The sequence below is a fragment of the Amblyomma mixtum genome, chromosome 6 (assembly GCF_055824585.1).
Source record: "Amblyomma mixtum isolate Tamu chromosome 6, ASM5582458v1, whole genome shotgun sequence".
In the NCBI taxonomy this organism is placed as follows: domain Eukaryota; kingdom Metazoa; phylum Arthropoda; class Arachnida; order Ixodida; family Ixodidae; genus Amblyomma; species Amblyomma mixtum.
Genome location: NC_143017.1, coordinates 158,433,677 through 158,459,673, shown reverse-complemented (window position 1 = coordinate 158,459,673; position 25,997 = coordinate 158,433,677). Strand labels below are relative to the sequence as shown.

The window sequence follows — 25,997 nt, the reverse complement described above, 5'->3', positions numbered from 1 at the left end:
TGGTGTTCTCGTACTTTCACTGGTCAAGTTATGTCTGATACATACCAACTAGCCCACATGGTTACCACTCATACTTCCTTTGCTCTCTACGACAGGGAGATATATTTCCTTTCACATCTCATCTGTTAACTTCCTGCGTGCTCATTTCGAAGATCCCTTGTGAGTTGGCTTTTGCGCAGATCAGACAACATATACACGCTTTGATCTTTCCTTGATTAAATCAGTTCTGAGTAGCGCCCGTGTTTTGTCTTGCGTGTCTCTTTCTTTTGCCTGGCTTATGTTTTGCGCCAAATGAGATGAATATAATGGGTGCAAACCAACTAGCCCGCCAGTTAACTCTTTATGAGCTTGCAGATAGCATTTTGAGACGGTTATGATGGATGGCTGCAAGGAAAAATTACCACGCACCAAGTCTGCCCTGATGTCAGCGCCCGTGAAAAAAAGCCCTCCTGGACGTACTCATTCAACACAGACAGCCACAAGCGCCTATAAGGGTGCTCAGATGAGTAACTTCCTACCAGTGTTTACTACGAAACTGTTCAGATGCGGTGACGACAGCAAATGAGGCAGAACAATGCGAATCATACATCGCAGTGTATGTCAAGGAAAGAGGGCCAGATAGCAACATACTGAGGAGGGAGCGAGAAAACTTGAGCGAAATCCGGTTTGCTACCCTACATTGGCGGTGGCGGAACAAATGGACACAAAGAGCGCACAGGAAAGTACGCAATAGTGCAACACGTAAACACACTCGAGAAAGCGCGCTGCGGCGTCAGCGATGTCAGCGGCGCACGCCCGCGGATGTAAGTGGAGCAGAACCTTCGCGGCCTGCAGCGCCGACGATTGGCGAGGCTGGTGTCTCTGGGTGTTATGTAACAGGGAGTGATAGATCGCCGAGCCTTTCCAACGAGACAGGGAGCCGCCGTGTCCTTGAAGTGAAAGTGAGAGGAAAGGCGAAATCAACATGGTCGATTGTCTTCTCGAGCATGCAAACGCGGGAGGCAGATCCATCGGACTCTGCGCCGAGGATAGGAGTCCTGAAATCCACTCCTCAGGCTCGGTCATCGGCGACGAAGATGGACATCACTCCGTGGGATGCCAGATGGAAGCTGGAACTGGGAATACGAGCCTAGAAGGCAAGAATCCACTTCCGGGGGATATCACGCAAGGCAACTTGCTTGGACATCCGAAGGTAAAGTACACAATTGCTGTGCTAAGGCTCTTGTAGTTTTGCCGCGACTCCTTGTGTAACGCAGTCGAAAAGATGATCGTGAGCGACAATTGGATGCTATTGAATAGTTACGAATGATTTATTGATCTGACTGATTAGCAGCGACCGTGACGAAACCGATAGCCTCATCTTTTTTTTTTTTTTCGCGTTGCCTTTGAGAGAAAGCACGCATTCGCATGTTTTCGGACGGAAGCGATAGGTTCAGTGGTTTTCGAGGAAAAGTAACAGCGCAGTCCCTGTCTCATGTCTCGATAGACACCTCAACCACGCCGTGAGAAAAGGGAGGAAGTTGGAAGCGAAGAAAGAAACAGGGTGCCTCGATCCAGCTGCATCTAAACACTCTATAGGCAGAAAGAGATAGAGAGGTGCCATAGTGGAGGGCTCCGGAATAATTTCGAACACCTGTGGTTCTTTAACTGCATGCAGTCACATCGGTCACCACACGGGCGCCTTTTGCGTTTCGTCGCCATCGAAACACAGCCGCCGCGGCTGGGTTCGAACCCGGGTGCTCCGGCTCAGTAGCCGAGCGCTCTAACCACTGATTCACCGCGACGGCTAAAGCAATGGGTTCAGTCTTGCTTCTCTGAATAGAAAATGCGCAGATAGCTGCAAAAGTTCGAAGAATGAGGCTGCCGGCAAAGTCACCCTTTCTTTGTGCAGCCAACGCGTGGATCCGACAAGTAGGTGCAATTTGTATTTCTGTCTACAACTGCCTGACTGCGTTCATTCATTCCAGCCAGCGCACCTTAGAAACTGGCAAATCTAGCGGCTACGCAATTATCGCAAGGAACGGGACACACGGAAGAGGAGAGAGAACACTAGCGCTTCTTCTGTACATCCCATTTTTTGCGCTAATTCCGTAGTCATGGAAAATCAATTAGGCCAACTTCATGAGCTGACAAATCTAGTGCTTTCATGTTGCCCTAGCAGTAAAAGATCTTGTGAGTATACGTGTAAATTTGCTTAGGAAAGTTAGCGCATTGCACACATAATGTGTGAAGTGTTTAACAGGTGCGTTGATTCCAGTTTGTGTCTTCTCGCTTACTTAATTTATCCCCTGACAAAATACTCATGCTTGTCCACTATGCCCTGAGCCCATTGGAGCTGTGGTCGCATTTTTGTATATATAGGTATGCGCCAATATTTATCGATGTATTTTCTGTGGTCCTATATCCCTATTACACAGCTTTGGATAATTTGATTTGGTGTGCGGCATGTACTTGTACTTCTTTTTCTCCATTCCTACACACTGAGCCTGTGTCCACAGAAAGGGAGACTTTTTCCGCGTCTTCCCTTCTTTCTTTACCTCCTCCTCATCTTTGTAACTTATCCATGCATCCGCCGGGGTGGCTCAGTGGTTAGAGTGCTCAGATGACTGAGCCGGAGTTCCTGTGTTCGACCCCGGCCGCTACGGCTGCGTTGAGGTGAAGGCGATACACGAAAGGTGTCCTTGTGCTGTGCGATGTCACTGCACGTTAATATCCCAAAGTGGTCGAAATTATTCCGGAGGCTCCCACTACGGCACCTCTTTTTCTCTTTCTTCTTTCATTGCCTTCTCCACTGCTTTCCTCACGACGTCGTTGAGATGTCGACCGAGAAATGAGACAGTGCGCCCATTCCTTTGCTCAAAAACCAAAACTGCGTGCCAGCATACTGATCCGACCGCAACTTGAGTGTGCTTGAGTGGCAGGGATCTCTTCTTACAAATACATTAAGAAACTTGAAGTGGCAGAGAGAAAAGCCGTTCACTTCATTTTCAGCGCTTTTCATAGCTCAATCTCCGCATCTCTTCTCATGACTACCAGGTGTATAAAAGACAGCAGTTGCAAGAATGAAATTTCTTTACTGGCTGTACAGTTTATTATTGGTTCTGCTCGTCATGTTCCCGATCTGCCCGACAGACTCGCTTTAGTACAACCGTATAGCCTTCACCTGTACTTTGCTCGCGACAGTAGAGGGAAATGCTCGTTTTTTCGGTGAACAATCCCAGCGTGGAACGTACTGCCGGCAAGCATATTTTCGTCCCGTGATGCCATTGCTTGTGAAAAAAAAAAACAGTGTTTTATATGACATAACTAGCGTTGTGCCCACATACTATTCCTGTTTCTTTCTACTGACTGTATCATGCATTGTTTGAGTTGCAGGCGCTTATCTTTCATTGTGTGTGTGTGTGCGCGTGCGTGTACGTGTGCGTGCGCGTGTGTGCGCGTGCGTGCGTGCATGTGTGTTTGTGTGTGTGCGTGTGCGTGTGCGTTGTGTGCGTGTGTGTGTGTGTGCGCGCGTGTGCGTGTGCGTGTGCGTGCGTGCTTGTTGCTCTAAGCTTACTCTGTATGACTGCAGCATGCATAAATAAAATACGCAGGCGAAGGTTTTCATGATGAAAATATGTGTGAAACCATGGCTGGACTTAAGGTGAGCTTTTGCAGATGGAGGCAACATATGCGTCATCCATCTTGCGTTGTTATTTGCATAAAAAGAGGGGTCAATGCGGTCCGGCAATAAAACATAAAACAGTTACCGCTCAGGAAAAACGACCCCCCCCCCCCCTCCCAAATCATATCTATTATCCGCCTTCTTGTAAACAAAGATGAAGTCACGCAATATCGTTTACTCCATTCGATGCAGTTGTACCATAGCTCGACAAAGGGTACGGCGCACATAGAAACAAGGATGAGAAGGGTACACAACAAGCGCAGTTGTGTGCCGCGTTTGTTGCGTACCCTTTTCGTCCTTGTTTGTATGTGCGCAGTACCCTTTGTTAATCATGACTGGCCGACTCGCCCAAAAACGCACACTCTTAAATTGCATCATATATTTGTTTTCCCATTAACCAACCCCTTGGCAGTTATCGTCAAACTGAACCGACGATAAGAAGTGCCATGTTGATGTGACACTGAGAAAAAAAAATTGAAGTGGGCCTGCATCGATAGATTATTGCTTTCTAATCACCAAGAGACAGCTCTCATCGCAAACTGAGCTTTTAAAAGCTCGAAGAGCTCACAAAACGAAGTACAGGTATCGCCATCACCGGCTGATTTCCCAGCTTCGGCGCTGATTTTTCGGCGCAGGTTTCAGAGGCTACGCTGCACTACCACTTACCTCAAAATGATGGCAACCTGTTCCTTTCTGTAAGGGCGTCACGGGTTGGAATCGATTAACGGGACGATTTTTAAATGGAATTTTCTCGGCTAAAAAGGCTCATTTTGCTCACGGACAAACTTGCCAGAAATGGCCAGAGAATCGGAGTTAGAGGGTTGTTGTCGTTGTCTCTCTAAAGTTAAACAGCGTCTAGAGAAGCAGGCACATAGCCGACCGCGTAGGAGTTTCTCAAGGGAAAATGGGAGGGCGAGAGAAGGTGTTGTGGCTGGAGACAAAGCTTCGGCTGCGCCCTTCCACTCCTCCCTCCACTGCCTAGCTTCTCGCGCTGCCTAAGCTAAAGACAGTCCGCTTACGAATTAAAACGACCAGCTGCGAGAGGATAGAATTCCTTCCCTCGTCATCACCGCTATCCCCCCGACTATCGTAGGCCAAAGGACTTGCCAACATCTCTCCAATTAACCCTGTGCTTTATTTATACGCTGGAACAAAGTATGATCGTCCAATGCTTAGGGGATCCTTAATATGGAATATATATGTAATAACTGAGTGGTTACTCATTAGCATCCACCCAAGAGCAGCCATACGGTTGCAAAGGAAGGCTGTACAGCTGTCACAGACACTTTCTAGTTTAAGGAAAAATTCGCCCTGATCAGGGGTTCGAACCCGGGGTCACTGCTTCGACCTGTCGACTACCCCGATTAGGCGGTGGTTGGAATTCGAGCCCTTTAATAGGACGAATTTTGCTCAAGTGCGGAGTTTGCGAGAGCTGTATAGTTTTCCTTTGTAACCGTACGGCTGCAATTGGGTGAATGCTGGTTAGTAAATACTGTCTTGTTAGTAACATGGTAATTTTAAGCTCAGACGTGAAGTGCTGCGTCACTTCGAAGCATTTCTAAAGCAGCGGTGCCCGCGACGTCACGTCGCAAGCAAACGATAGATAGAAAGAGGCTTATTTTCTTAACACCGATACGCAGCATGCAGCATGAAGCAGGCGCCCATAAAATAGCTTAAACTTTCTGCGGGAGCAGCAACAAGCAAAAATAAGTAAAATAAATTCAGGTTTGCCTTCTTAGAAACAAATAAGATACGATGCGCAGAGTATTTAATGTCAATTATTCCGCTGTTCGCACGAACTTCTCCAAAGCGCACAAGAACCATCGTTACATGTTCGTAGAAAGATCCAAAACGCCGATCCCAGAAGTGATGGATAAGACATTGTGGCGAATGCACTCTAAGTGAACAGCACAGTACAAAAGGGGTATGGCATTAAAGCAAAGGCATTTTCGCTTGTCGATTACAGCAACGAACTTCCCTTATGTGGAATAGAAAAAGATCAAAGATCAAGTCACAACTTGCCCTCAGCGCGATATCAATTGCTCAAGAGCTGGAAGGAAACTTTCAACCATTGTCGTCTTTTTCGACAGGTGGTTTAACACTCTCCGGCATACGCAGGCGCAAGCAGCACGATAGGTCATACTGTTCGCAGTCCGTGATAAGATATATGTTTACCTCTGCATCAAATTTCGAGCATTATGGGATAATTCGTTCACAGAAAAAGTATGCCGCAAAAAAAAATAAGAGCATGCTTTTTACTGATACTCGAGGATTAGTAGCTGGTCGCACGCTATAATTGGTATGTTCTTTCTTATGTTGTTTGCGCGCGGATTCTATCCAGATTCTGAAAAAAAAATATTGCTTGCGCAGCTCGTATCGGGTATATTCAGAGCAGAAAACCTCAATAATTGAGTAAAACACAATAGCAGACAAAGTTTTTCGCCCTATAGGACACACACTTTTGTGCATGCGCTTCTTATTACACGTCATCATTATCATCGCCATAAGAGTGGCAGCGCCCACTGCAGGACAAAAGCCTCTCCCATGACTCTCCAATTAACTTTCTCCTGTGGCAGTCGCGGGCAACTTATCCCCGCAAACTTCTGAATCTCATCCGCCGACCTAACTTTATTCCGTTCCCTGCTACATTTGCCTTCACTTGGTATCCAGTCCGTTACCCTTAAGGACCAGCGGCTATCTTGTCTTCGCAGTAAGTGTCCTGTCCAAGCCCATTTCTTTCTCTTTATTTCGACTTGGATGTCATTAAGCCGCGTTTTTTCCCTGTCCCACTCTGCTCTTTTCCTTTCTCTGAATGTTACACGCATTGTTTTCCTTTCCATAGCTAGCTGCATTCTCTTCAATTTAATTTGAACCCTTTTCGTTAGCCACCATGTGTCTTCCCCACAGATGAGTATACCGGTAAGATACAGCTGATATGCACTTAAATTTTCTCTTGAGTGATACTGGCGAACTACTGTTCATGCTCTGAGAGAACCTTGCTAAATGTGCTCCACGCGAATCTTAATCTTCTGATTATTTCACTCTCATGACCCGGGTCTGCGGACACTTCTTCCCCTAAGAGACAGTTCTTACTACTTCTAGCACCTATTTACCAAACGTAAACTGTTGTTTCCTTCCGAAACTAATAAATATTACGTTAATTTTCTGCATCTAAAGTTTTAGAACCGTTCTGCATTGCCTGCCTAAGTCAGTGATCGTACTTTGCAATTCACCCCATGATTGACTCAGCAAAGAAATGTCAGAAGCGAATCGCAGGTTACATAGTTATTTTCCAATACCTTTCATCCCTAACTGTTCCCAATCTAGGTCTTTCAATACCTCCAGTACACAGGCGGTGAATAGCATTGGAGAGATCGTTTCTCGCTTCCTGAAACCCTTCTTTATTGGAATTTTATTCTTGTCTTCATAGAGGACTACGCAAGTTTACTGTGCAACGACCACACGTATCTTGTCACAACGAAATCTTTCGCAGAGGCGAGCTGCACTGCGTTCGTCGCGAATCCCGGAGGCCATGCGCACATCACTTGGTGTCTTACTACCAGATGGCGCCACTTGTGCTGAAGCAGAATTAAAAGCGCGCGCGTGTCGGCAGCAGTTGATAGCCGCCGCATGAGAGCGCTGGGCGATGATGCCGAAATACAACAAATAATAAAATTAAAAAAAAAAAGTAAACAGTAACCAACAACTGAAGATAAAGGAAAACAAGACGGGAAGGAGGGAGAGATGGTAATGAGAGAGATGGGGGAGGCATATTAAGTAATGAACGGCTGCGCGTCTTGGGGAGGTTCTCGTAGAGCAGTGGCGCGAAGGCCAAGGACTTCACTGAAAATACAGCAGCTGTGAGCGCACAACCGCAGGCGAAGAAGCAGTGCGCACCGGGACCCGGACGTGTACTGCACGCCGTCGCAACCGCTGCACCGCAAAAATTTCCACAGAAGAGTGAGTTGCGTTTTCAGTAAATCTTCCATGTTCATGAATGCGAAGTCTGTATGGGCAACCAACAATGATTTAGGGCTTAGAATATTAAATTAGGTGGAAAAGGGAAGAAAATCGCTATAGATATCGACATTCTTTCTTGCGCATTTTTCTTTTTTTTAATGCTAGCCGAAATATGAACACCTCTTCATTTCGCCTCTTCCTCCATTCAGCTTGTGGGGCTCGACCAAGAAGAACCCTCTTGGGCTCGACGGCCTCTTTTCAGCCGTTTAATCTGCGCGCGCTCTTCCCGAAAAAAAAAGAAAAATGCGTCATCATTGTCAATTGCGCGCCAGATCGTTTGCCGCGCAAAAATGAAGTTATATATATATAGAGGAAGGCAAACAGAGTGTACAACAATTAATGTTGACGATTATAAATAACCTTTGGAGAACCCTGTATGGCTGGCTACATGCACGTTGGCCTCTTTTGTTCATTTTTTTCCCTCACCGCGAAGATGCAAATGTAATATTTTAGAAATTCCAAGTCGGGCAGTTTAGGCACACATGTAAAGAGAGAAGAAACAAACAGCTATACTGACGTTTCACTTGCGTCAGCCCTGGAAAATATTCTATTCTTTCTAAATGCTCTGTGCTTGAACTCTATCCCTTCAGCAAATTTTTATTGAAATCGTATTCGCTTTCTGAATAAAGATCGCCGCAGCGCCGACACTTCAGGAATGATAAAAAAGGTCCGCAACTATAAATTTTTCCCAAACAACACAACGACTCATGCCGACGGCAAGTAAGCAGTGCATCCGGCCTGGGTTGCGCCCAACCCAGACCGCGAGAGCATGAGGAAGGCCAGACAGGCCTTGGTATATAGCGCCCGACGCATTGTCCGCGATAGTTGCGCGGACTAAGAACGTCCGTGGCGGCGAATCGCACGGCCCAGATGCATGGCATTCAAAGGAGAGAGAGCTAGCAATGGAGCCTGCATGCACGCTGCAAGGCGATTCTACCACTACCCCTCGAGAACGTCAGATGCCTCTGAGGGTATCGTTACGGAAAGAGCAAGCACGCTGTTTTTTTTTTCTGTTTTTGAGGAAGGAATTGTTTTGCTAAATTTTTTTAACGTAGCTGGGTGCCATGCACAAGCACGAAGGTCGCGTTGCAATTACGAAATAGCTACGAAAAGTCTCTACTTCGAACCCTGCGACACTACTGCGCCGGGAGCGCCATCCACACGCAGACTTGGGAGCCTCAGCGCGCACTTCTGGAGAAGGGTGTATGGAATCATGAGCGGGAGAGACGTGGGTTCCGGAGACTGGGGCGCCCTGTCGTCACTAGCATTGTCGACTATGTCGCACTGGACGGGGAGCGATAGTAGCGCTAGGCCGCGTTGCATCTTGGCCGGTGGAACTCGGAGAAGGCTGCTTTTCCAGGTGAGTGTCCGAGCATGCGGGCATATGTGGCGGGATCAAATATTACAGGGAGTCGCCGAATTAAGCAAACCGACCTTGTCTGCTGCTCGCATATGTAAAGCTTCGATGTAAGATGATGTTGTTCCTACATCATCATCAACATCATTTCAGCATGACTACGCCCGCCCCAGGGCAAAGGCCTTTCCCATTTCTCTCCAATTAAATTAGAGAAAAAATAGCGCCAAACCATGCACACCACGAGAAAGGAACGAGGACGAGACACAAGCGCTTGTATCTCGTCCTCGTTCCTTTCTCGTGGTGTGCACGGTTTGCGCTATTTTTTCTCTAATTCAAGTATGCACCAACTAGCCCAAAAAGAGGTGCGAACTCTCCAATTAACCCTGTCCTTTGCCAGCTGCGACCCCGTGTCCCCGCAAACTTCTTAACCCGATCCGCCCACCTAACTTCCTGCCGCCCCCTGCTACGCTTGCTTTCGCTGTCAGCAGTTCATCGCACAGATGTTAGCAGTTTAATGACCGGTAAACAGCTTCCGCACAGATGTTAGCAGTTGACTGACCTGTAAACAGGTGTGGAACGATCTCAACAGCACACTAATTCATCCTGAGGTATGTGCTAGTGCTTATACGAGCTGAAGTTTGTACCTTTTGTTATCGCATAAATGAACGGAGTCAGTGCCGTAAGGCGCGCTTGAGCCAAGAACTTGGATTCTTGTTATACGCCCGCGAAAGGCATTATCTTGCGTCTCGACACCTGATGCAATCACCGCTTCTTAAATATTTGCCGGAAATATGTGCACAGGTTTTACTCTATCTTGAGGCATACCAAAATGGTTGGAATAGAACAAAGGAAAGTACAAAAGACTCCCTTGCTCCGATATATATATATATATATATATATATATATATATATATATATATATATATATATATATATATATATATATATATATATATATATATATATATATATATATATATATATATATATATATATATATATATATATATATATATATAGGCAACCTTTATAACAGATCACATCGTGCACAGGAGCTACCCACCCAGACAGGGGCTATGTGCACTGGTGGAAAAAGTAAGAAACATCTCCCCACCCAACTCCTACTTTGAACTGCTGCCCAGCTGACGAAGTTTCTGTGAGTTTAGTGATAAGATATCAGTGTACGTGGACATGCGTGACCTAATGAAACACACATCTCTAGTCTCTTCCTTCCTTGAATTGTAGAATAGTGGCCGAGCTGGCAAAAAAAATTCACAGTTCTATCTTGTCCAGTGCCCAGAAACGGGTCACATGTCCTCCCAGACAGCAAGAGCTGGAGCATATGCACGTGCGAACCGAAGTACGGACTTCTTCGCTTTCTGTTCGGAACAGTAATAGCTGTCTATATCTGGCATCTCTTTCGCGGTTGTTAGTTATTTGATACTTAATTTACTTCTTAAACTGCCTCTGAGCAAAAGTAATCAGCATGGTCACTTGGGGGCAGTTTTCGAAACTGAACGAGGAGTATGCTGTGTTTGCTCACTGGTCTAACCTGGCAAGATTGAGTGACGGCGAGAAAAAAAGAAAAAGTTGTATTGTGTTTTATGGCACATAAGATAGAAGAAAAAGCGAATACGTAGCTGATGCCATTCAATTCAGCCTGTACAAAATGCACCCCCTTATTAGAAGCTGCGAGACACAGTGTCAGTCACTTCTTTTAGCCCGTTGTGTTACCGCCGGTATAAGGAAAGCGTGGAACTTCATCGCCGAAAATCTGAGGTGGAACATAGATACATGAGTCTGTATATTCCAGTTCTTATACTCAATGTAGGCAGGTCCTGATTTTTGCTGCATTCGCCACTTCGCGGCTTGTAATTAAATTGAGAACACCGCAGCGTGTTCTGGAGAGAAAAATAGTAGCAGTAGCTTTATGGAACAGGAATGGAAACAATGGACTTGGGAAAAAACGAGCGCCAATGAAATCCTATTGCTGAAATCATGAAATGAATATGGCCAGGGCATGTGGTGCATTTTCAGCTTTCCTTGAAATCGCCAACTGGCGCCATCGGTCGGTCGCATAGAGCCAACATCGCGCAGCTGAATGGGGATATTATTTGTAATTAAGCTGAAATGACAATGAGAAAAAATGACAACCTCCCGTGAAATAGTGTCCGAAGATATCGATACTGACGGCTTACTGTCATTATGCCCCCGCCGCAGTGGGTCAGTGGTTACGGCGCTCGGCTGCTAGCCGGAAAGACGCGGGTTCGATCCCGGCCGCGGCGGCCGAATTTCGATCGAGGCGAAATTCTAGAGGCCCGTCTACTGTTCGATGTCAGTGCACGTTAAAGAACCCCACGTGGTCGAAATTTCCGGAGCCCTTCACTACGGCGTCCCTCATACCCTGAGTTGCTTTGGGGCGTTAAACACCAATAAACCTAAACCAAAGCTGATTATGCGCTGCAGAATCTGACTTATAATGCTTTATAGACATCACCGCAGGAGTTTTCACGGCCATAGAAAATCAATGAAAATGTGCCAAACATTCAAAATTCCTGGGGTGAGCTTTCATGCTCAGCGCCATGCAGCACATAGTGGCAACTGCAGAAACTAGAAGCCCTTGTCGATATTTCATGGGCTTGGATGGGGAGATGAGATATGAACTTCGCGGAGTTTAGATGGTCCCTGCTGGCACAAAAAGGCTTACTCGAAGATCTCATGGAAAAGCCTTTGTCCTGGAGTGCACCTATCTGAGTCGATGATGATAATGATCCCCTCTTGACATAACGGTTCAATGCCACACGTTAATGAGAACGGAATAACACGGATGATATTATGTCAGCGGAATGTATGAACACGAGCGGAAAGACCGTGGTGTTATACGCCACTTTCCCGAGGTACTGTCACATCCGGCTGCGATAAACTGACAAGAGTCACAGAACTGGCCAAGAAGTTATCAAAATTTTGCTGCTGCTTTTCACGTTGGGCTGTTTCCTCAGTGCACTGCACAGATCTCATGTTGGTGCAAAAGAAATAATCCGCGTGCACCAAGGAGTCTCGGCGTCGTGCTACGATTCGCATACATGAGCGATTATCGTTTATAGGAAGAACATGTGCGCGTGGAGTAGTGTCTGCTTCCCCTTGCTTCTCGCCAATACATCTGGCAAAGGAGATGCGAACAAGTGCGAGGCAAACACGTCAAAGCACGTACGACAAGTGGCCTTGCATACCGCAGCGAAGATGAATATGCCCCACCACGCTCGCGCCTTTGACTTCCTTGGACAAAACGGGAAAAGAAAGGAGGCGGCGCGCGATTTGAAAACAACGCCGCGATGTTGACGACTTGCGTTCTGTACGCCTTGTCACTCGCAGAAAAATTAATAGTTATAATTTTTTAAAGGGCATATTACAGCTGAAGCGGGATTGACGTTGGGCAACCAAGTAGGGGATGGATGCGCATGACGTCACCCGTCGGCAGAATTCTTTCCCCTGCTCCGGTATTCGCACAGGCGGCGGCAGAGGGTAGTGAAGCGTGTAATGAAGGACGCGGCGCCATCGTGGCACTGTCGATAATGCTTGCACAATAAAAGTCTCAAAAATTAACGAGCTTTAGGTTCAGAAAAGCATTGAAGTATGTTTAAAGAGAACATTTATTGACTGATTAGAAGCCCAATGGGGCAAAAATGCGTCGTCGGTCATAAAGTTCGCCCATTTTCTGGATGGAGGTGACGTCACCAGGCAGGAGCATTGCTATTGGCTGAAGGAAAGTGACGTCGCCAGACTATAAGTGACGTCACTTTCGGAAAAAATGATCACCAGCTGCTAACGCTATTGCACTGCCAACTGATAACTCATAATAAAAAAAAAAACAATGTTTGGTATGACGTGCCGAAGCGCCTACCTTGTGGAGGTGATTGATACGGACGCAAGCATATGTAGGGGTAGTTACTAGCCGGCTGTTAAGGAAAGGATTGTTGAAGAAGATATTGGAGAAACAGGCATAAGCGAGAAACTTTTTCAGCGTTCTGAAAGCACTAGCAATGATAAAGTAGTTTTCATAGTGGTACCACAGGAGCTTGATGGTTTTTGGAAAGTATAGATTGCGACACTCGGTTTTGTACAGATTTAAGTTCAGATACCTGCGATTCGATGGCAGGGTCCTAAGACAGATGAACATTCAGCATATTCCACTCGTGCATATTTTTGCACTTAAACGCACCGTCTATGCTGCGCAACTCATTCTGGCTGCCTAATGAGTGGCACCAGTTCATGCTCGATAATAAAGGGTTCGAAACGCAGTTTTCAAACTTGCGGTAATAACAATTCTTATAGAGTTTCGGGGTATGCATTATGATATAGTGTAGGGTGTGGAAAGATATCTGTTTGTAACCTTCTCCATGTTGCTGAATGTGCCATGGTTAGTGCTGTGTGGGCTGGCGGGTTTGTCCGTCCGTCTAGTCTGTAGTGTTCTGGGATCTACTGGTACATTGTGAGATTTTCTACATCCTCCCATGGATCCGGCTGATGTAACGGTCCGGCGGCTCAGATGGCAAAATCCTCGAGTCGCATTGTGGGCAGCTTCGTTCCCGAGAAGAGATGTGTTGACGGGGTTCACATGAGTTGAACCGTGCGTTGGTATTTGGTTTGTGTTAGTGTTGGCTGGTGCGCAGCACCACTATATCGACAGGCAGGAAGCTATAATTTCACGGAACGTACATGCGAGAAACATTAATGCATTAAGCAAAGTGACACCAGGTTACACATAATCTAGGAGCAAAAAACGACAAGCTTGCTGCTACACCAAGTCAGCTCGTTCCACATAAGTCTCGCTTAGAACGCTGCAAAGGTTTGTGTTCTACATAAAAAGTGCCGAAACTAGCCTCTTTCCAGATAAATTATCTCAAAGAAAAGATTCAGATGAACTTATGTGAAACCAAAAAAGTCTGTGTTAAACAGAGATTATAAGAGTGTATCACATCCGAGGGAATTACTCTGAGCTGCCGGATAGCCTACCAGCAGGTGCTGGCGCAAGCTTGCGCTGGCTAAATTCAAGCTTGATAATTTCATGATCTCGTTACAGCTATAGTTGAGGGGCCATGCATGCAATTGTCGCAGTCATAGATAAGCTCGGTTGTAGTGGATTGACATGTTACATCTTTATCTGTGCTCGTTAGTTTACCGCTGGGGATTATCTATGCGTATCGTTTGGTTTGGTTTATAGAATTTAGCGTCCCAAAGCGACTCAGGCTACGAGTGAAGGGCTCAGGAAATGTCGACCACCTGGGGTTCTTTAACGTGCACTGACATCGCACAGTACACGGGCCTCTAGAATGTCGCCTCCATCGAAACTCGGCCGCCGCAGCCGGGATCGAACCCGCGTCTTTCAGGTCAGCCGCCGAGCGCTATTAGTACTGAGCCACCGCGGCGGCTGGTTGTCTATGTGTATTTGGATGGGTGGCTTATCGCCTTGCACCAAACCCAATAAAACTAACTTATTTATCTACTGGCGGTTTTAATATTTTTCTTCGTGTTTAATTTGTGTAGCAAATAAAGGCGTAAGCCACTTCTTGACGAGTCGCTGTTCTTAGCTCGGCACTAATGAGTTACCCGCAAAAAAAGTACACAGAAAAATATTGCTGAGAAGCTTTATAATACTTGCTCTTTCCATGTACCTTATTCAACACAGCCGGTCCGCGACCTTATGTTGTTTGCCACGCGAAAGGCGGCCAGATTTCCTCGGGATGATTGTGGCTGCGCGCAGCTATTTCTCTAACACTCGAGATTGTCGTTTAAATAGGCGCTTCATGAATGTTCTTCATGCATTTCTCAGTTCAGCGTCGCCGAGAGCCATGGCGATTCTGGCCTTCGGCGACAGCCGTGTAGTTTCTGTTTGCGGGCACTGGGTACCTCAATGAATAGCTCCAGTTCAACGCCAGCCTTTTGTCTGACATCCGAGTGTACGTCCGTGTTCTAACCACATGCCACATTCCACCTGGTTAGTCGGGTTGCTAATTCTCTTTGAATAGGTTCCGCCGATTGTCTCCCACAAGTAAAGTCGCTCGAAAGTTGAATGGACCAGACACTGAATTTTAAGCACCCAATTTATTTTTTTGGCACACCGGAAAGCTTCCTGCCGAAGGTGCTTGATTCGGCAACGGTTTTGTTGTCAACACTGTAGAAGGTTCTTACCGAGAATTTTTCGATCAGGGTATGCGCTCGTTTTAATGTATCCCGGTGGCGGAAACCGCGGTCCAGGGGGGTAAAGCTGAGCCAGCAAAGCGGTCCACGCATGTAAGTCGCCATCTTGGACGCCATCTTACAGCACATTAATGTGGCCAGCACAGTTTTTTCTAGCGAAGTCAAGGATGGGTGAAGTTTGAACTTGAATTCGGAAAACTGCGGCAGAGAAAATAATTTTATGTCACTCATACGCGTATTTTTAATGTTTAAATACGTTTTGTAATCTTTAGCATACTGATTGTGGTCATTTCTTTTAATATCGGACGATTGTGAACATGTTCACGAGTAAACTGAGAAAACGCTCTCGCAGTTTCGGTTTAAAACTTCTGCTTTCGAATCTGATTTCAAGCTGCTTAAGCTATGGGATCAAGGCACTTAATGCAAGGAGCTGCATACGACAACAAGGAGTCACTCGCGCTCTCGTGCTACAGTGGCTGTACTCGTGCACCGCGATGCCACCTTCGAGCTTTGATGCATGTCAAAAGCTCCAAAAGAATCGGACATTTCGCATCATTTTGCGAGTCATGTTGCGAGTTAACGTGGGAAGTGGTACATATGCACAGTTCGCGACAATTCTGTACTGCAAAGGATGTGAACGAAAATCTCCCGTTCTCGGAATTTCTCTTTAAAGGCCGATGACACGAAGCGAATCAACCTTGCTGCCGTTTACTTATTCACGGTATTCGGCTTTCTTAACGCCATTGCCTCAATCTGCTTGACAGAGTACACATTGGTGCTACTTATAAAGGATGTAGGTGTTCTTGCTTAAATGCATTTTTATTACGTTTTTCAGCACTAATGCATGCGCTAATTAAAGGTAACACTGTTGAAATGAACGGCCCCGCAACGACAACGGCACAAGAAGAAGGACAACACATACGCGCTCTACCAACTGTTTATTAGACGGAACACACTAACGATCCTTAGCTCAAGCATGTGACACAGCTCATTATCGCTCCGAACAGAGCCAGTGACAGGAAATCGGCATGAAAACAAGACAGCATACATGTAATCGCAGGACACTTTTGTATCCTGTGCGTATAAAGCACTAGCGGCACTAGCTTCTCAAAAGCAGGTTTTTAAACCAAACATAGGAATAAAAAAAAATCTCAGCAAAAAAGTAGTGTCATACATTAGAAGAAAAGCACAAAACAAAAAAGCACCACAACAACCAACCAAGCACCCACAATTTAGTGTGCACAATGCTACACATCGAACGAAAGTTTCTCGAGTGGTACATGCTGTTTCATATATTTCTGCCTCCACCTTGTTTCAGTCGTTCGTGATGAAGCTCTGGGCGTTGCTGCGTACGAAAAAAACCCATTATGAGCTCGTCTCGCGCGAGTAAAGACACGGCGCAGTCTTGCTCGGCGAAGGCGAAGGGTAAAAAAAAAATGCGAGAGGCCCGCGGTAGTTTAACAAACCTTCGACATTTAATATAACAAAACGCTGAACATTCAAAAGAAACCAGGCAGAGCAGTTGCTCCATTTACCTTGTGCATACGTTTCCTTTGCGAATTGTGTTCGTCCTTTTGGGGCCAAAGCAAATTTCCGACGTGTATTTGCACTCGGCAACAGAGGACATGCAAAATCCCGCGCGCTCTACGGACGAAATACACTCCAAGCGCGTCACAATCGCGGTACTTGCCTTCAAATAACAATTCAGTACACACAAGCCACCTACATGAAACTGCAGTCGGTATGCGACACTGCATACAATTGGAAATGGTCTAAACGCGGCGATTTTCCCGTTGTTTACAGCAGTTTAGAGTAGTCGATAGCTACTCTGCATACCGCCATCTTCTCACGGTCTACGTTGCCAGGTTCCAACTCCGTTCTTTGTCCAGATTTAGAGAGTGTCTAAACAGCTGGCAACATATACAAAGCGCTGGATCATGGCGGCGTTCATGCGTTGCCCACTGGAACGCATGGGCTCAATGGCCAGCTTTCCCTCTAGAGTTGGTTATATTAACTCTATGCCGCGGTCAGCGAGCGCGATGACGATTGCGCGCAGGCAAAATAGATGTAGCAGGCACTAATATGAACCTTACCTGCCAGACAGAACATTAGATATTTTTATTATAGCGTACAGTCCATTTTAATTTCCACACCCGCAGCTGGGCGAAAGTTTTAGTGGACAGTGATTGCTGATCCAAGAAATGCGATACACTGCGGCGTCACCTAGTGACACCTAGTGAAGCGCTCCTTTGTGTCTGTGTTTTTCCCCGTTCTTTCTTAGGCGTTTTGCGCTAAAAGCCTTTACTTTACCTAGTGACAAAAGTTAAAAGCGCACTGTCGGCGATACAAGTGGAACGTTGCTTTTAATCGAAGGGTACATTGGTGAGAGCGTTTGCTATAATAAAACACGACGAACATTGCTGAAAGAAAAAAAAAAACAATCAGCATTATCAAATCAGCGGCATTTTACCGAGTTGTTCACATGATAGAATACACTAATAACGCAGGGTTTTGCCGCAAGATGGCATTTCAGTTGGTTTTACGCGATTTTCAGTGTTAAGCGAAAATGATAAATCCTCGTTTCTTCGATACTCCAGTGCTCAATGCTTACAATATGAGGCACAATATTTTCCTTTTCGCCATAATCTCTTGACACGTTTTCGTCCCTGTAATAATCACCCGTCGTTAAGGCTGGCTCAAACACTGATAGAGTCGGTTGGTTGGTTGGCCTCAAGTAGAATGGCACATACCCACTACAGGGGAGTGGCCAAGACACAGGCGGTGAACTGATAGAGTCATCCGGAAAAAGACGTTCATATTCTTAACCATCATCATCAACAGCAGCAGCAGCCTGACTACGCCCACTGCAGGGCAAAGGCCTCTTCCATGTCTCTCCAATTAATCCTGTCCTGCGCCAGCCGCGGCTAGACCTTTAGGTAAAAAAGGTCTGCATTTTATATGCTCAACGCACAGTGCAATTGTGGTCTTACCAAAGCCGGTAAAGGCTTCAGAGGCAATGTGCAGCCCTGCCTTTCTAACAATTACAGTAGCTTTATTCTTTCGCTGACAAGGATTGAAAGCGTGCTTTTGCTGCTTATTGGCCTTTGCTGACCTTACACGAACACAGAAATACCATTTATCACGAACAGCGATTATTAGCCACTAGTTTTACTTACAAGTGAAACTCCAGAAATTCACAGGGTCGCGTTCTGCGAATATTTTTTTTTTCCAAACCGAATCGAATACGAATAATGTATCTTCGCTTCTGAATCGAATACAAACAGTGTAGCTAAAAACCGAATCAAATACGAATCGAATAGTGATAGGACCGAATCGAATTCAAATCGAATATTAGTACTAATATTTGCTACTTGTGCGAATATTCGCACAAAACGTGCTATCGTACGAAACCCTGAGGTACCAGCGGTGGCACTGCCGTACGGTGCTATAGGTTTAGTACTTATGAACTGAAAGTTATAGCTGCTAAAAGACGCAACACCAATCTCCACTAACGGCTCGCAACAAGAAGTCGCTATAATAATCCTGAGACCGTCAAGCCGTAGAAAAATCATAATTTGCTTGACTTGGTCGAATACCCTTTTCCCAGGTATTTCAAAGACTGTCAAGTTCCAATTATAGGAAAATTACCATTTGCATGGTTTGATCAAATACCCTTTCCCAAGCATTTCTAAGACAGTCAAGTTGTACGTATAGGAAAATTGCCATTTGCTTGGCTTGGTCAAAGACCCTTTTCCAAGGATTTCTACGAAGATCAAGCTGTAGGTATAAGAAAATTATAATTTGCTTGGTTTGGTCAAAGACCCTTTTCCCAAGCATTTCTAAGGCCGTCAAGGTGCAGGTATAGGAAAAATTACCATTTGCTTGGTATCGTTAAAGACCCTATTTACAAGCATTTAACCCGACAAAAGTCGAGAGCCATGCCCAAGGAAGCGTTGTACCCATTAGAAAACCAGCGGGTACTCAGCGGCACTAGAGCCACACCGCAGGAAATGAGACTGATGGCACCGACGTATGAGCCATGGCCTCCGAGATCGAGCATAAAGGTAGGGTTCTGCTGAATTTGAATGAGTCCTGCATGCCTCATCGTCCAGTATTAAAGGCTGCGTACAAGCATTATGAACGCCACCATACAAATGGACCGCGCCGTTGCGCTGAACTCCTCATCCGGTTCATACTTTTCGCGGAAGGATCGTGCGCGGCGTCGATGTGGTCCGTTTTTGGAACAGACGTCGTTGGAAAGTACGGCGGGCCTTTTTTTAAACCTGCTAATTACTCTAAACTGTTGGAAAAGTTGACAACATATTCCATTCGTTTCGAATAATTCTGAATATACACAATTCAATACGTTCTAAAAATCGAATAGAAAGATATTCGATTCGCTATTGGAAATTTTCGAATAATCGCAAACCTCTACTAATTACCTTACGTGTGTTGCAATTCAGTAATGGATGAAGTTGGGGGAATTGAGATAGATCTATGATTCAAAGCTTCCCAGCAAACACGTCCTCTCTGTTCTCCCTTCTCTCCGTGTTTGCTGCCCTGTTTTGAATCGAGAATGGTAGCATTAGAAGCTGTTGATGCTTTTACCATAAGTGACGCCCCATCCAACCTGGTGACGGCACTTCTATCCAGCCAATAGAAATTAACCTCTCTGATGACGTCATCTCCCTCCAGTCAATTAGCCAGTTGTTGACCGCATGAATTTGACCTCATGAGGTTTCTAATATTTTAACATTAATATCAACAAATAAACGAGCAGCTCGCTTGCTCGCGCAAAACATTTTACTTTGGTCTCTGTTGACATACAGAGAGACACGCAAGAAGTGCGATGCTCTTCGAGCTGCATATGGAGACGCCACTGTTGTCAGCCGCACGCGGGAAGAAATTCCTTGCGTTCTTGTTAACACTATAGAAGAAAGGTAATCTAAGAAGCATTGTACCCGATAAATGCTTTCTTCTGTGCGCAAAAAAAAAAGAAAAGAAAATTCGCGTTCACAAGGATTGATTGGCCAGAAAAACGTACCTTCTAGATCCAAAGCCTTAAAGAACACTGAGGGCAACTACATCAAAACTTTCTTCTCAATGAAAATTGATTCCATGGTTCGAGCTTTCTGGCTACGTTGACATTTGTACGGCACGAGAAGACACATTTATTGCTGAGAAAACTGCACTCAGAAATTTTCCTGCCGCCCCCTTTAAATTCGTGATGCTACCGCGAAGCGGACACAGATCACCATTTCGAAGTGAATGACGGTTGAGCCTATACCCGGTGGCATCCGAGCCAAAAAAGCTGTGTCGATGCGCGCAGTCTACTTGCGAAATCGGCCAGTGACGCCGACAACCGAATTTTGTTTTTCGGTCTTGTTTACTTTATTACAGCTCAGTTTTTTTTTTTATCGAAAGTAGCGCGTTTGTAAGAATTCGGTGACACAGGCCAGATTCAGTGCGTCCTCAATGTCCCTATAACTGCAAGCCATTGTTCGAAATAGCGCATGCCACATCCTCATCTTAAAGTCCTCGTCTTCAGCTTAGCTCAGTTGCGTTGGCTTCCAGCAGCTTATCACAATGTCGCGGGGTGGATTCCGGCCACGTCGGCCATATTTAGATGGAGGCGGAATGTAAAAACTCGCGGATGTTATGCGATTTCAGCGCACGTCTAAGATCCCCCGGGTGTCTAAACTAATCCGGAGTCCTTAACGGCGTTTCCCACAGCTGAAGTGTCACGCAATTTTTATTTTTCAGCTACAGCGAGGCTGGAATTAGGAGAATTCGTATATAGGTTTGAAGGTGCCCCGGTCATGGCCTTATTTGTTCTCCTAAAGTAAGTGGTCTTCACGCTAGGTCCGTTCGATTCGCGTGCACTACGTGAACTGGTTCTCGCGGTCATGGAGGTACCATGCTCGCGGTGCTGAACTTCGCCATTCGTTTCAGCGGCGCAAGATGGCGCCGTCTGCACGAAGCCATTCGTTTCAAAAGAGTGCAGACGTTGTGCAGGTCTAGTTCAGGAAAGTTCAGGAAAACTGTGCCCCTCCTCAGTGGTCGGTGCTGAAATGGTGCAGCTGCAGCCAACATAGAAGCAGACGACGGCTTGCGCGACGAAACGGTGGAGGTACTCAAATTATTCCACTCGTCGATGAGAACGCAGCCCCACACCGGCCCGACTCGCATGGAAAGTGATTGACCACCCGAGAAGGCGGCGAGGGAGGTGGGGACGGCGGCCCTCGCTGGCACGTACCTTGCGTTTCTCGACCACCGTACTCTCGACGGACCTGTCACCGGCGCCTTTCATTTGAAATAAGAAAGTTATAACCGTGCTTGAAGTCGGTTATCTTAACTAAAAAGTACACACGAGGATGCAGCATGATGCACGTTGTTGCAACAACCGCTTAACATGCAAGCTGGCGCGCGCACACCTCGGTCGTGTTCAAAAAAAGAACACACGTTTCGCTTTGCTGCCGCGATGTTGCATCGAGGCGGATGCATGGCAACACCTCGCTGCGATGTGCAGTTTGAAAATTCTTCACACGGTTTGAGATGTTGGCAGCCGTTGATTTATGGGCGCCACGCTGCCGGCTGCAATTTTGTGGTGACGCCAAGGCTATAGCAGACGACCAAGCCTGCACTCGACCATTCGTTTCGGAAGCAGCCAGTGCCATGCTGCACTTGAACTGCATGAACTGGCGTTGCGCGCTCGCGGCACCGCCGCGGAACTTTACAGAATTATAATGCAGGGAGTGCAGGCGAATCGAACGGACCTTCTGATGAGGAATGAAAATACGTAGAGCACGCCACTCTTAGGAATATCTTAGGGTGCACAATACAAAATAATATATACAACTGTGCACTGTAATTCTGGTTAAGGCAATATCTACTGCAAGCTGATCCGGTCCGTACTCTCTTTCCCTTTTTTTTTCAGTTGCGTGGCAAGCGAACATGCTGCACGTCATGAATTACCGCAGTCGTTCTGATGAAAATATATTCAACTGCATATTGCGCACTTATAGTGTTATAAATAAGCTGTGGCACCCATGACCTCCTTACCGCTCTGCGCATAAGACTGCACGGCTCGAGCACACGTCATCCTGCGTCATTCGGGTGCGAACGGGTGCATCCGAGTGCAACACCATTGTGCATGTCTGGCAGGTTTTTTTGCTGGCTGGGTGGAGCGCGTGGTCTAGCAAACGGATCTAAAGTCAGATACAACTCAAAAACGAAGATGGTTTTCCTTGTCAAAGGCCCCCTTTCAGCCAATTTCGTCGGCTGATCTCATTAGCGTGCTAGCGCGACACTGCAGGGAGTGACAGATGAGAAGGGACAGTCCCCTCCCGCCATGTTATGGGGATAGTCCCCTCATTGCAATGCCATGCCTCTCTTAGCTTTGTCACGCAAACAGGTTCGTGAGAACCGGCAGAGGCCATTCGCTGGAAGGGGGGCCTTTGACGGGGAAAAGCAGCTTCGTTCTTGAGTTGTATCCGACTAGAGCAATGGTCGAGCGAGCAGCGCACGGTAGCAGACCAGCGCGAAGCGCTGTCCGCGGACTTCGTGGTTCATGCGGCGCGGACCAGCTGCCTCATGATTAGTGTTATGAGGGAGCGGCCTTCTTTACGGGTTCGGCACGGCTCTTAGCCACTCTCGCAGTGTTCAGTGGGAGTGGCTGTGACGTCAGCATCCCCATCATTTGTTAGCGTTGAGTTGCGAGTATCGTCGCGTGGTTTGCTGCAGCGGATAGCTTATACTGATCTGTTATCTAAGTGTGCTAGAATTGTTCTTTCGTGGCGGAGCAGCCGAATATTCTTTGATCGTTGTAGCGCGTCTGTGGGTGTAGCTGTGTCGTCAGCAGTGTCTCGTGTACCGCGGCTAGCACACTGTTGTAGTTTTGAGGAGCTTGGACGCTACTGTACTGTGACACAAATTTGAGCGCTGTATTCCATACTTGGAGTGCATTTCTTTTACAGTTTGTTGCCGCTTTTCTAGCCCGTGATAGACGTCGTTGTCTACTGCTTATGGTATGCCACTCGTCGGGATAATGTCATGGCTCGCGGACCCCCCCCCCCCCCCCCCCCCTTTCTCTAAAGAGGGAGCTTACATCAAACTTTAGGTTCTGAGGCATTCCACCTTTATTCAGAAAAGTTATCAACTCATAAGGATAATGCTGAAACTTGAAATAGCAAATTCGTGCTACGCCGAAAGTGCTCTAGGCTCTGTATAGAAGAGAAGCCTCCAATGGTTCTTGAATGCGTTCTGACTGTGCGGCTTTCAAAAAAGAACCAAAACTACCAAGTCAGCGCACCCATGTATAATCTTGACCACAAATGCTGATAGTATGAATTCTTTCGGTTCCGAAATATTATATTTTTAAGGCATGCTGTTAATTTTTATCTCATTTTTAAATCGTGCTTGAAAGCCGTTCAGATAGGGCAAGCAGAGACTTGTAGCAGTAAGAAGTGAAACTGCCCAGATGATTATTGATAATGAAAGAGAACGTCATCCTTGAAGGTCAAGTGGAGACATTTAGTTTTTCTTTTGAAGAAATTACTCCGCAGGCCAGCAGTATTTTCTTGGAATTTAACACACAACAGGAGATGAGAGATGCGTTTATAACGAGAGCATGAACTACGGCATAAATTTCAACATATTATTCTTCAAGACAAGAGGTCGGCGTTGCCCTTTTATTATAATGGGTAAAACATATTTAAGAATTTTGACTATTTCCAGTGGTATTTTCATGCTCTAGATTCTACAGTCCATCATCATCCTGACTACGCCCACTGCAGGGAGACGGCCTCTCCCATCTCTCTCCAATTAACGCTGTACTGTGCCAGCTGCCGCCAACATATCCCCGCAAACTTCTTAACCTCATCCGCCCACCTATCAACTTGCGCCGAACCCTGCTACGCTTGCCTTTTCTTGGAATCCACTCCATTGCCCTTAACGACCGTCGGTTATCTTGACTTCGCAGTAAGTGCCCTGCCCAAGCAGATTTTTTCCTCTTGATTTCGACTAGGATGTCACATTAAACCGCGTTTGTTCCCTGACCCACTCTCCCCTCTCAGGTGCATGTAACTCGTCCAAAAAATAGCAGAAATTTGTTGGGTGACAGCGCAGAGAGTAACAACGTTTTCAAAATTGAAAAACTGATATGAATATTACTTACGGTAGGCTACACGGCTCTCAATAATTAAGGAGGCGAACAGTAATAGTTAAAAGTTAACTATTCAATATAAGTCAACCAGCCTACTAGTTAGCACATCTTAGCTGTATGGTGATGTACTGCACCGCTGACAACGCTATGCCAAAAAAGCGCTATTCTAACTCAAAAAGTATATTTTTAAAAATTGTGTAAAATCTTAGGTGAAATACTATGTATAGTGGTTGGTCATATTCTGCACATTTGTCTATCCCCTGTGAAAGTATGAATATGGTCTATTGTCGAGTATCCTCTACGAAAGAAAGCCTGCCTGATAATTTTGTTGAAGGAAGTCAAACGTTGTCCTGATTCTGTTAGCGATTACCTCAGTAAATACCTTATAGGCAACGGACAATAAGCTGATCGATCTGTAACTTATCAAGCCCTCGACGTCTTCTTTCTTATGGATTAAAATTATGTTATTGTGCAGTTATTTCATATCAACTCGGGGAAGTTGCTTGTAGGGGCGTTGTACCGTTAAAATTTTCTTCTTGTGTTGATGTGGACTCAGGAAGGTCGGACTCGGCGAGCGTCGCGATGCGCCGCATTAGCCTGTTTGCAGGCTGACCTGCTGGGGCATGTAAACGTAGGACAGTGGACCCGCGAAAAAGTGGCGCCTTTTCTCGAAGTACAGATACCCATACATAACTTAATTCGTCCTTATTCTGACACTGCGTAACGCTCACAGATGGTTGATGCTTCTGCCAATTTACAGTGCGTAATCCTACTTGAAAGGTACCATCACGGCAGGATGTAATACGTTGTGCTGTTTCCCCTTGACAAGCTTCTCTGGCAATGAAAGAGCGAGTACTGCAAAAGGTTCAGAAGCTTCCCGCGATATGGCGCTAAAGACGCGAAGTTTTGGTCCCCCACCCTCTGCGGTACGGTTGCGTGATTATTGCGAATTAGGTTGGTTGGTTGGTTTATGGGGTTTAACGTCCCAAAGCGACTGAGGCTATAAGAGACGCCGTAGTGGAGGGCTCCGGAAATTTTGACCACCTGGGGTTCTTTAATGTGCACTGACATCGCACAGTACACGGGCCTAGAATTTCTCCTCCAAAGAAATTCAGCGCAGTGGATTCGGCCGCACCATCTGCACCATGAGGCGCGAACAAATACTCGCCATGTGGATGATTGCGCCATCCTTGATAAATACCTTTCGAGAAAGCTTGTCATAAAACGGCATGTTCCTGACACAAAAATGACTTTTCAGCGGACATGTGCACTGGGGCGAAAGGAAATGCCGCAGAGCACGAGAAGAGTAGGCGAACTAAGGAACTTTCGGCAGCAGTCAAGTGCAAATCGACGCAGAGGTGTTGGGTTTTTCCGCAACGCATGGATGTTTTTGGACCATGTGATCGCTTCTCACCAGGAGAGGCGCGAGTGGCGCAAGGAAAACAGATACGAAACTCTGGCTCCTATAGTAACTCTAGCACACACTGGAGTTACTGTTCGCACCTGGAGTTGCGTGTAGGTCTGCAGAGTTGCAGCAGAAAGCTTCCAAATTATGAGGAAAAGCCGCAACTTTTGCACGCAAGAGGCGGACTTGG

General features: G+C 46.2%; 1 protein-coding gene across 4 annotated transcripts in view; it reads left to right on the top strand.

Annotated features, from left to right (window-relative positions):
- Positions 1-7,502: 7,502 nt before the first annotated feature.
- Positions 7,503-25,997, top strand: part of LOC149340955 (sodium-coupled monocarboxylate transporter 1-like) — a 97,693-nt gene continuing 79,198 nt past the window's right edge. For 2 of the 4 annotated variants that reach the window (XR_016283680.1, XM_089549893.1), the window contains exon 1: positions 7,511-7,624. The gene's annotated coding sequence lies outside the window, so the exon portion shown is untranslated. Of the gene's footprint in view, positions 7,625-8,928; positions 9,045-25,997 lie in introns of those variants that run through there. The other 2 variants (XM_089549896.1, XM_089549894.1) reach the window with 2 other exon arrangements.